The sequence below is a fragment of the Populus nigra genome, chromosome 3 (assembly GCF_951802175.1).
Source record: "Populus nigra chromosome 3, ddPopNigr1.1, whole genome shotgun sequence".
Taxonomy (NCBI): Eukaryota; Viridiplantae; Streptophyta; class Magnoliopsida; order Malpighiales; family Salicaceae; genus Populus; species Populus nigra.
This window is the reverse complement of record NC_084854.1, coordinates 9,293,635-9,304,078: the sequence shown is the minus strand read 5'-3', so window position 1 is coordinate 9,304,078 and position 10,444 is coordinate 9,293,635. Positions and strand designations below refer to the sequence as shown.

The 10,444-nt window shown below is 29.9% G+C and overlaps 1 long non-coding RNA gene across 3 annotated transcripts; it reads right to left on the bottom strand.

Annotated features, from left to right (window-relative positions):
- Positions 1-6: 6 nt before the first annotated feature.
- LOC133688838 (uncharacterized) lies at positions 7-2,928 on the bottom strand. Of its 3 annotated transcripts, none has more exons than XR_009841211.1 (3): positions 2,667-2,853; positions 333-2,252; positions 7-186 (listed from the first exon to the last, which is right to left on the bottom strand). It is a non-coding gene; the product is annotated as an uncharacterized LOC133688838 (long non-coding RNA). The 3 variants fall into 3 exon arrangements; XR_009841212.1 differs by having other exon boundaries at positions 2,094-2,252; positions 2,667-2,840; XR_009841213.1 differs by lacking the exon at positions 7-186 and having other exon boundaries at positions 2,105-2,252; positions 2,667-2,928.
- Positions 2,929-10,444: the final 7,516 nt, after the last annotated feature.

The following is a 10,444-nucleotide window of genomic DNA, read 5'->3' as shown; positions in this document are numbered from 1 at the left end:
TTAAATAGGAATGATGGAAGGGAATTAAAGAAAAAGAAAGGGGGAAAAATTAACGAAAAAAACTTAACAGGTAAACATTTTAGGCACTGACTTCATGGTTATGCTGGGAATTTTCTTTCCTAAGAAGAGAGATCATCGTCCTTTCTCCATGTATTTAATACCCGGAAATGAGCAATGCTTGAATAACTGAGATTCAGGAGATGAACAGACATTATTGCAATTGACAGCATCCAAAACTCAAGGCTGTCACTAACTCATAATGTCATAGTTTAGTTTCCCTGACAGTTTAGCTCTTGAATTGCTGGGGGAACTCTAAATGTTCCTATACTTACCCTCAGTATTCCCAGCAAACGAATAGAGGGGAGATTTGCATCATCTTGCAACTTATTTGGCAAAGCAATTCCATGAGATTTAAAGCACAGGTAGGCCACAGCTACAGCATTGTAGACTCCAATTTAAACAAGTCATTTCCAGGCTTCTAACAAATTTAGAAATGAACAGGTTGAACAGAGAAAATTTATGCAACCAGACACATCCCTTGAATGCTTTCTATCAACCAACTCACAATCAATCTTAAAACTTTAATGTCTAAATGAAAACGCCTAGATGACACCTTGACTGTAAGATGTCACTATAGCTTTGCTTTAAGGTCAATTCCTACATCATTACTAGATAAATAGTCAACCCCTTAAGAAACCTTCACTATGTAAGTTAAGAAACCTTCACTATGTCAAGTGCAATACTTTAATAGATGCCAACTTCCCTGAAATTCAACTAAATGGAATCAAGATAAACAATCATGGCATGAGCAATTTTCTATGAATAAAAAGCCTGTTGTCTACAAATCATAATAGAAAACCCAAGAAATCAGATTCATTGACTTTAAATACAAATCTTATTAACCTTTGTTACAAAATTATGGTTGGAAAACATGGATTAGGCTACAAATATATCAACAAGATAAAATTATTTATCACATCCTCCATAGATGTGGATTTCCTGTGTTTCATCACACAAGAGCAAAATACCCCCTCGTGCAAAGCAGAAAATAATGTATATAAATCGAATGCTTGCCATAAAGTGGAAGAAATCTACATGAATGTACTCCAATAATATTAGGAATGGTATTGGCAGTACAATTAGGAAACTGAATAAGTTCCGAGCTACAGTTAGGAAAGCAAATTACAGAAATTTTGCTCAGTGTTAACATAGATTTCCAGAAGCTTCCATTACATCTTAGACAGAGAGAGTGGCAAGGGCTCCAGGGTAATGGATTATGGCCTGGATAAGTTCTTGGTACTAAAACCTCAGAGTCACAGATGATCAATCAAGTTCTCGTTGGAGGTGGTCTTGAAGGCATGCTTTTGGGGAAAAAAAAAACATGCGGGAAAGTTTTCTTCTCCAAGTTTTAGAAAGGGTTGGAATGCGGTTCTCCCATGAAACCATGAACCCTCTATGTGAATGGCTGCCGAGAAGATTTTTGAACAGGCTATAAGATATGGCTAAAGGGACTTGACTGCATTAAGCTTTAGGGTCTTTTTCGGAAGCTTTGCCATATGGAAAATTATGTTATGGACATGTATTATTCATTTCTATATAGGTGGCCAAGAATTCCATGTTCTGGATACACAGATTAGTTGTGTTGTTCTTTACAGGTTAGAATGGTGAGAGTCAAGAGGAATAATTTTTAGCATGCTTTCACTATGTGATATGCTCCTAAACTATTCCTCCTGAAGAAGGAAAAACAAATCTTTGTTCTCAAATGTCTCAAGTGAACATTTGAAGTAATGTGTTCATTCATTTCAATGCTTTTTAATTCCATTATCCACAGTGAACATCAACAGTAAACAAGAGAGCTAAGCTAAAAAAAAGCATATCGACCACAATAAGAGATCTAGAGTCATCGTCAATTTTTTTCCCAGGATTATTGAAATCAAGCAATCAATTCGATGCTTTGTTTTCATCTTAGCAGACGTCTTTTTATTTTTGTTCTTAATTTGATAGCAATCCAACTATATCAAATGATACAAACCCCAAAACACCAAAAAATTGACTACCAAGAGTCATTTAGCATAAAATCACCAATCACATACCTAAGAAAACGTTTGATAATATTCAAACCAAATTTATTGGCATTACTCAAGAGGAAGCCTTGGTCAATTCATACATTAGGATTTGCCAAGATTCGAAATGCTTGGCTCTTGATTCGCTTCGTAACTGAGCTTCCATCCTGATCCATCCTAAATCCCCATCTGAAAATGATCATTTTTTATGAACATAAAATTAACAACAGAATATATATATATATAACAAATAGAGAGCAACTCAACCAGCTACTGAATAGAAAAACAAAGTTCATTCGCTGCTAGCATGATTATTACAATCATCTGGTGTTAACATCTCTACTCTCCCCAGCATGAAAACAAAAGCCCAGGTATACAATAACCATAATTTATAGAAGGACATGAAAAAGAAGAGGGCTTTCTTTGTTTTAAAGTATAAACATCCTGTTTAACATAGAGTGTTTCCTACTTATTTCAGGATTAACACGGCAATTCATATTTAACATTCAAAGAACATGGAGAATGAATATAAAAAAAAAAAGAAAAAAAGAACAGAGAAATGAAAGAAGAGAGGGAGATTGGGTTGTGCGAGTTTTAACTTACTTGACAAGTGTGGGCGGGCGAGACGGGTTTTGAGAAGAAAGAAGGAAGTTTCCATTGATGGATAGCAAACAGGAAGACATGGACACCATCTCCATAGCCTTTGCTGTATCTGGATGTATGTATCTGTTTTTTTTTTTTTTTTGCTACTTTATCTGTATTCTCAAAATTGCTTTCATTTTCGGTGTTTTTATAATTATTTGTACTTCTATGCCCACGCGCCTAGCAACTAAGAAATAAATTAATAATAAGTAATTATCAAATTGTTTTTTTTTAACCAATATATTATTACTATTATTGTTACTGTTACTGTTACTGTTAGTTTGCTACTAATGGCACTGAAACAGGATGACGTTCACTGTTCATTGACGGCTGAGCATCGGAAGGCCTTGATGGTGCATCCCTTTCTTTAACTTTTTCATTACTTGGTCCCTATTGTTTCATTGGAAGTTCATTTTAGCCTTATAATTTTTCATTATTTTTTGTAATTGATCCCTGTATTTTCTGTATATTTACGTTTCAGTAATTCAACAGAAAGGCCTTTCACAAAATGGTTGTTAAACTGTTCATTGAAAAGTTGAGGGACATTTTGGTCCTTTAATTTTTATTATTTTTCATATTTGGTCCATGTTGTTTCATTAAGAGTTCATTTTAGTTTTCTAGTTTTTTGTATTTGGTCCCAATAGTTCTGTGTATTTATGTTTCAGCAATGGCCTTTCACAAAATGGCCTTTCATTGTTCATTGAATAGTTGAAGGCCAACCTTGGTTTTTTTTTATTTTTCCATGTGTGGTCCCTATTATTCCATTGAAGATTTATTTTGATCCATTATTTTTTATATTGTTTTATTCGATTCTTCTAGTTTGTGTATTTATGTTTTAGTAATATACTAAAACAAAACTAAAACAAAATAGCCTTTCATTGTTCATTGAACCGTTGAAGGCCATTTTGATCCCTTAGTCTTTTTTATTTTTTTATATTTGGTCCATGTTGTTCCATTAAAAGTTCATTTTGGTCTTTTGTTTTTTTTTCATATATTTTTTATTTGGTCCTTGTAGTTTTGTGTATTCTAAATCTTATTTTCCTCATGTTTCATTTCCTTAGTTTTTTAACTTTTTCATTTTATTTAGTCCTTGTGGTTTCATTGAAAGTTCATTTTGATCCTTTAATTTTTCATATTTTAGCTAGCTATTGTCAGGAATGATTTACATCAAGGGATTCGTGTAGTATCAATGTCTTTCAAAGTCCTACTTAAATAATAAATAATTTAAACACCACCAACAACAAACTTGAGTGTGTTTGGAAATGTGGTAGTGGTTACTTTTCAAAGTGTTTTTCGTCTAAAAATATATCAAAATAATATATTTTTTATTTTTAAAAAAATATTTTTGACATTAGTACATTAAAACAATATGAAAATATAAAAAAAAATTTAAGCAAAAAAACATAATTTAATCCTCCAACCATTATTATTACAAAAAAAAAAACATGTTTTACAATCTTTTTTTATTTTGTACGCTTATTACAGGATGTCAAATATATTTTTTCTTTTAGAAATGGAGTAATATTAGTAATATTAAATTGATACAAAATAAATTATTCTCTTTATATATGTTAAAGGAAAATAAATATAATAAAATCCTTGGTGAGTTATTGTTTTTTCATAAATGACAAATAGAGTTCTTTGAACTTTCTTGACTGTAGTTTCTTAAAACACTTCTCTTTATCAATGGGCTTAGACATGCCCCCAAGACCAACATTCTCGGACTTGGATGCGCATCCTGAGCCTAATATGCTTGGGTCCAATTAGTGCGTCTGAACTTATTTTTCACATCTAAAAGGCTCAAGCAAGGCATTTACTTAGAGATTTTTTCTAGGACTCCATACAAGGCTTTTAATATTTTTAATTGATCTTATATGTATTATTTTGAGTAAAATCCAACTTAAAATATCATAAGGATAAAATTACACTTCAGCCTCTTTTCTTCATAAAAAGACAAGACTCATGAGCTATAAATACATCATGAATCTTTCAAATTTAAGGTTCACAATCCCTTTATTTTTAACATTTTCAGCATACATATTTTTAAAGTCTATTTCTTTAAATTATCATTGCATTTTCTTTTGCTATAAGGTTACTAGAATTGTAGAGTCTCCACGTCCATCAAATGAGGGTTTTTTTTTATAGGTACCGGTTACTAATCATCTCAGCTTAGCAGACATCATCTACTACTATTATAACTATCAATCATCTTGACTTACCAGACATCATCTGCTACCACCACAACTACTAGCCACTTCGGCTTACCAAACATTACTTGAAACTACCAACCACTTGAGCTTTCCATGTTAAATCCTCATATACCTTGACTAGAAAAAATGAATTAGATTACTTGAACTAAAAATTAACTAATTATCCAAAATATTAACTTATTCTTAAACATCTTATATTTTTAGACTCACTTGGTTTGTCCTAATAAACAAATTTAAAACCACTAACAAAGCAAGGGTGAGGGTGACATTGTCTAGTATTGATAACATTTGAAACACAATTAATAAAAAATAAAAGATTTGTAATTCAATTAATAAGAGCTAATAACTATAGTTATTAAACCCGGATTGGCCCGACGGGTCGACCTAGGGGCTGGATCGGTCCGGGTTTGTCAAAAAACCGACCGGTGCAACGACCCTGCCAAACCCGGTCGACCCGGCAGGTCAACCAGTGACCCGAGCGAGACTCGATTTTTTTTCTAAATGTGGGATTTGAAACTCATCAGTATATATACTCTATGTTTCCAAGAAAAAAGTTATGTTTTTTCAATGTGAGATAAAAAAACCTTTTGGTTTAAATACTTCAACTTGAAAGGATAACATAATATTTTTTTAATGTGAGATTTAAAACCCACTAGTATATATATTTTATGTTCCCAAGAATTTTTTTTTTTCCAATATGGGATTTGAAACTCATTAGTATATATATTCTATGTTCATAAGAAAAAAGTTATCTTTTTCAATGTGAGATTTGAAACCTATTAGTATATATACTTTATGTTCCCAAAAAAAAATATATGTTTTTTCAATGTGAGATTTGAAATCCATTAGTATATATACTCTATGTTCACAAGAAAAAATCTATGTTTTTTCAATGTGGGATAAAAAACTTTTTTGGTTTAAATACTTCAACTTAAAAGCTTAACACAATATTTTTTTAATGTGGGATAAAAACTTTTTAAAATATTTTTTTTAAACTTTATTATTTACAATATGTATAGTCTATATTTACATGGATTTTTTCTTAATTTTTTCATATAAATATATAATTTTTTTTTTTAATTTTTCCGGGTTAACTCGAGTTGATCCGGATTGATTCATGAAACCCAAAACCTGGTTTCTTAGCCGGATCAATCCCGAACCGTGTTTAATAACTATGCTACTAGCCTAATATGCTAGGGCTAAATTGAGGTTTCTCTATTTTTAAAATTGTAATGTAGTTTTTACTATTTAGAGAAACGTTCACCACATCTCTTTAAATTCCGTGTCTCTGAACCTGTGGCTCACCTCTCTTTAAATATTGACCACGTCTCTTTAAATTCCATTGCCAACGCAACCTTATCATTCATTGTAACGTGTTTTTTTTTAAATTAATTTTTTAAAAAAGTTTTAAATTGATTTTTAATGTTTTTTTAATATATTAATATTAAAAATTAATTTAAAAAAAATAAAAAATATATATTTTAATATATTTTAAAATTAAAAAAATACTTTAAAAAATAATACTTAATACACTCTAGCATAATGGAAGCCACGGGAGGCACAAGGTAGTTTGTAATCATGTGTCTAGGCTAATATTAATTACTTTCAGTGTTTTTTATCCCTTGCAAATTAATTAAATTATTATTTATTATTTTAAAAATCATATAAATGTTTGATGAAAATTAACTTTTGATTTAAATAAAAAACTGTTATATAAATATATTTTAATGAAGAGTTAAGATTTTTATTTTTTAAACTTATTAATTCTAACTTATATTACTTAATTTTTTTTAAAAAAATCTTACTTCTTACTTGGTTTATTTTCAGCATACGTTATTGATAAAAAAAATAAATTTTAAATTATGAAAATAAAATAAAAATTACTTTCATAAATAGAAACAAATAGACTTTAATCGTCGCTTCCCCAATAACTCTTTACATTCCACATTAGTTTGATTTCCGGTGTTACCACATGAGATTACAGGATGGAGCTTTTTTTTACTTAACACAAAAAATTATGCTGGTGTTAAACATTTTTTACCACCAGAAAATTTTTTATGCCAAACTGACTATTAAATAATTCAAAAAAATAAAAAGAAATAAAAAAAAGTTTTAATTAATTCTTCATGATTTGATCACAATAAACTAAAGGAATAAGTTTAACTTAAATACAAATAGAATTTATATAGACTAAAATAAAAATAAAATAAAATAAAATATTATTCTATTCTTAATAAATAAAACAAAATAACCCTATATTTTTTAATATCTCCTCTCAAACTCACCATACAACAACTACAAGCATCGAGAGTTTGCCAACTAGAAAATAAAAATAAAAAATAGAATACAATTTGGTAAAGAAATCTGCAATCTATAAAGAAGAAGAAACAAAAAGCAAAGTAATAGTGTAATGCTTAAGATGATGACAAATAAGATGACAATCAATCTTAATGTGCTTAGTTCGTTTATGAAAAACTGAGTTGTGAGCGATCTGAATAGAACTATAGTTGTCACAATACTTAAGAGTGGAATGAAAAAAAAAAAACTCCCATATTTGCAAGTAACCAATGCAACAAAACAATTTCTTTGTTGGTAGATGACATGACATGAAATTCTACTTCGGTTGAAAAATGAGAAATAATAGATTGTTTCTTATTATTTCAATAAATAAGAGAATCACCTAAAAAGATACAGAAACTAGTAACAAACTTGCAATATGTGGGATCATTGTCATGATTAACATCAAAGTATGCATGTATTTTCAAGGAAGAAATGGATGAAAGTACAAATATCTAAAAGACTGTATCCCGAAGATATCACAAAATACGAAGAATAACTGTCCAATGAATGTTGGTAGGAGAAGTAACAAATAAACTAACAACATGAACATCATATGCAATATCTGAACGAGTAATAGTGAAATATACTAAGCTCCTAATAATAGTACAGTATAAAATATGATCTGACAAAGGTAAACCTCAATGAGAGTTTCTACAGTCTTATTATTGGTTAGTCTAGTCTGCTTAAGAATATTTGCAACATATTTCGACCAAGAAAAAAGATAACCTTTAGGTAAGTAGGCTACCTCAATACTCAAGAAATATTATAGAGAATCCAAATCCTTCATTTTAAACTATATAGCTAACTTTGTTTTCAAAACTGAAATACAATTAATGTCATCACCAATAATAATTATGTCATCAATATATAAAGACAAACTGATATGACCTGCATCAGTACACTTAACAAAAAGAGTAGACTATAAAAAACAAATCCAAAAGAATAGATCATAATAGAAAAATTTCTCAAACCAAACATAAGGTCCTTGTTTAAGATCATATAAAGCTTTCTTGAGATTGTAACATATCTAGAGTTATGTGAAACACTAAAAGGGGGCGCCATATAAACTTCTTGAAAATATCTATTCAAGAAAGCATTTTTAACATCAAGTTAAGAGAAATGCCATTGACGAACCAAAACAACTGTAATAAGAGTACAAATAGTAGTCATTTTTGCAATAAAAGCAACTGTCTCCTTATAATCCATACCATATTGTTAAGAGTATCCTTTGGCAATCAACTTAACTTTGTATTGCTCAATAGACCTATCAGAATTAATCTTAATCTTATACACCTAATGACAACCAACAACAATCTTACTAGGAGGTAGAGGAACTAAATCCCAAGTATTTGTCTTATGTAAAATAGAAAGTTTTTTAGAGAGATAATGAATATATGCTAAAAATAAAGTAAAAGATGAAGAATAACAAGAATAAACAAAATTTAGTAACTTTGTGGACTTACGAATGCGTATGGATTGACGTAGAGGTGGATCCATAATCTTTGACGAAGCTTAAAGGACTATAGAAGAAAAGAGAGCTTTAGGTGTATCGGAGAATAAAGTGTCAGTAATTGCAGAATGATCAATATGAATTGGTTGAACATAAAAAGAGGTATTTGAAGTACTAGGAACCTAAGATGATAAACTATTAAAATCCTAAGAAAAAAGATCTATACGAATAAGATCAGATGATAAACATTATGAGTAGTGGATGAAATAAAAAAATGTATATGCTCAAGAAAGACATTATGATGAGACATATAATATTTATGAGTTATTAGATTAAAATAACGATATCTCTTTTTACCTTTACCGTAACTAAGAAAGACATAAATAGTAAATCGAGAGGACAGCTTACTGTATTCTACATGAGGACAGAGAATGAAACAAGTACTACAAAAAATTCTAAAGAAAGAATAATCAGGGGCATGTCCACACAACTTTTTGAAAGGAGAAAAATCTAAAATATAAGAAGATGAAATTGTATTAATCAAACTTACAGCAGTAATAACAACTTCTTCCTAAAACACACATGGAACAAAAGTAGACAACAAGAGAGAATGAACAATTTCAATAATATGCCTATGTTTTCTTTCAGCAAAGCCATTTTGCTTAGGATTATATATACACAAAGTTTGGTTAATGGTTCCATCTAAGGCAAACAACTCATAAAATTTATTGGAGGTGTATTCCCCACCCAAATCACACCTAAAACATTTGATAACGCAAAATATTGAGTTTTGACAAGAGCTTGAAAAGTTGTATATATCTTAAAGAATTTAAAACAATGTTTCATTAAATAAATCCAATAATAACGAGTATGATTATCAATAAAAAAAACATAATATTGAGACCCTCCTTTTATGATAATAGAAGTAGGTGGGTACATCAGAATGAATCAAATCAAATGAAAAAGAAGAAACAAAAATACTTCAATTAAAAGATAAAAAGAAATATTTTGTTAGTTTACGTCAGAAATATCACAAGTTTACAAATTTTCTAAAGCTCATATGGATGCCAAAAATCTCAAACAAAAAGACAAAACATGACCTATATGAGAATGTCATAAATAAAAACTAGATAAAGAAAGACTTAAACAAAAAGAAGATAAATCAATACTAGTAACAACAACAACAACAACAACAACAGTAGTAACTAGCACTTTTAACTCATCCAAAATATATAGTTCATTCTTTCTATGGTCTGTCCTAATCAGCTTTTGAGACTGCAAATACTATACACAAAAAAAGAAAGGAAAAGATGACTAAATCATTATTAGAATCACATAACTGATCAACAGAAGCAAGCTTCAATGTGAGTTTTAGAATAAGATAAACATTAAGGAGAAACAAGTGAGGCGTGACAACAGAACCAACACTTGCTAAGAGCATAAGAGTATCATCAACAGTTATGATAAGAATAAAAGGCAAATGGGACATATAAGCAAAAGATGAAGAATTTAAAGATATATGATGTGAAACACCATAATCCAAGACCCATTCAAAATATGACACACCTGAAAAACTATAAAGCAACTGACCTACGAAAGAAGAAGCTGACATAGCTTGTGTTTATAAAGAGAGAAATTTCTGAAATTGCTCAGCCAGAGTACTAGGATTGATGAAATGACCTAATAAAACTACTGTTGTAGTACTATAGGGTGGTGGTTTGTAGCCCTAAATGGTTTAT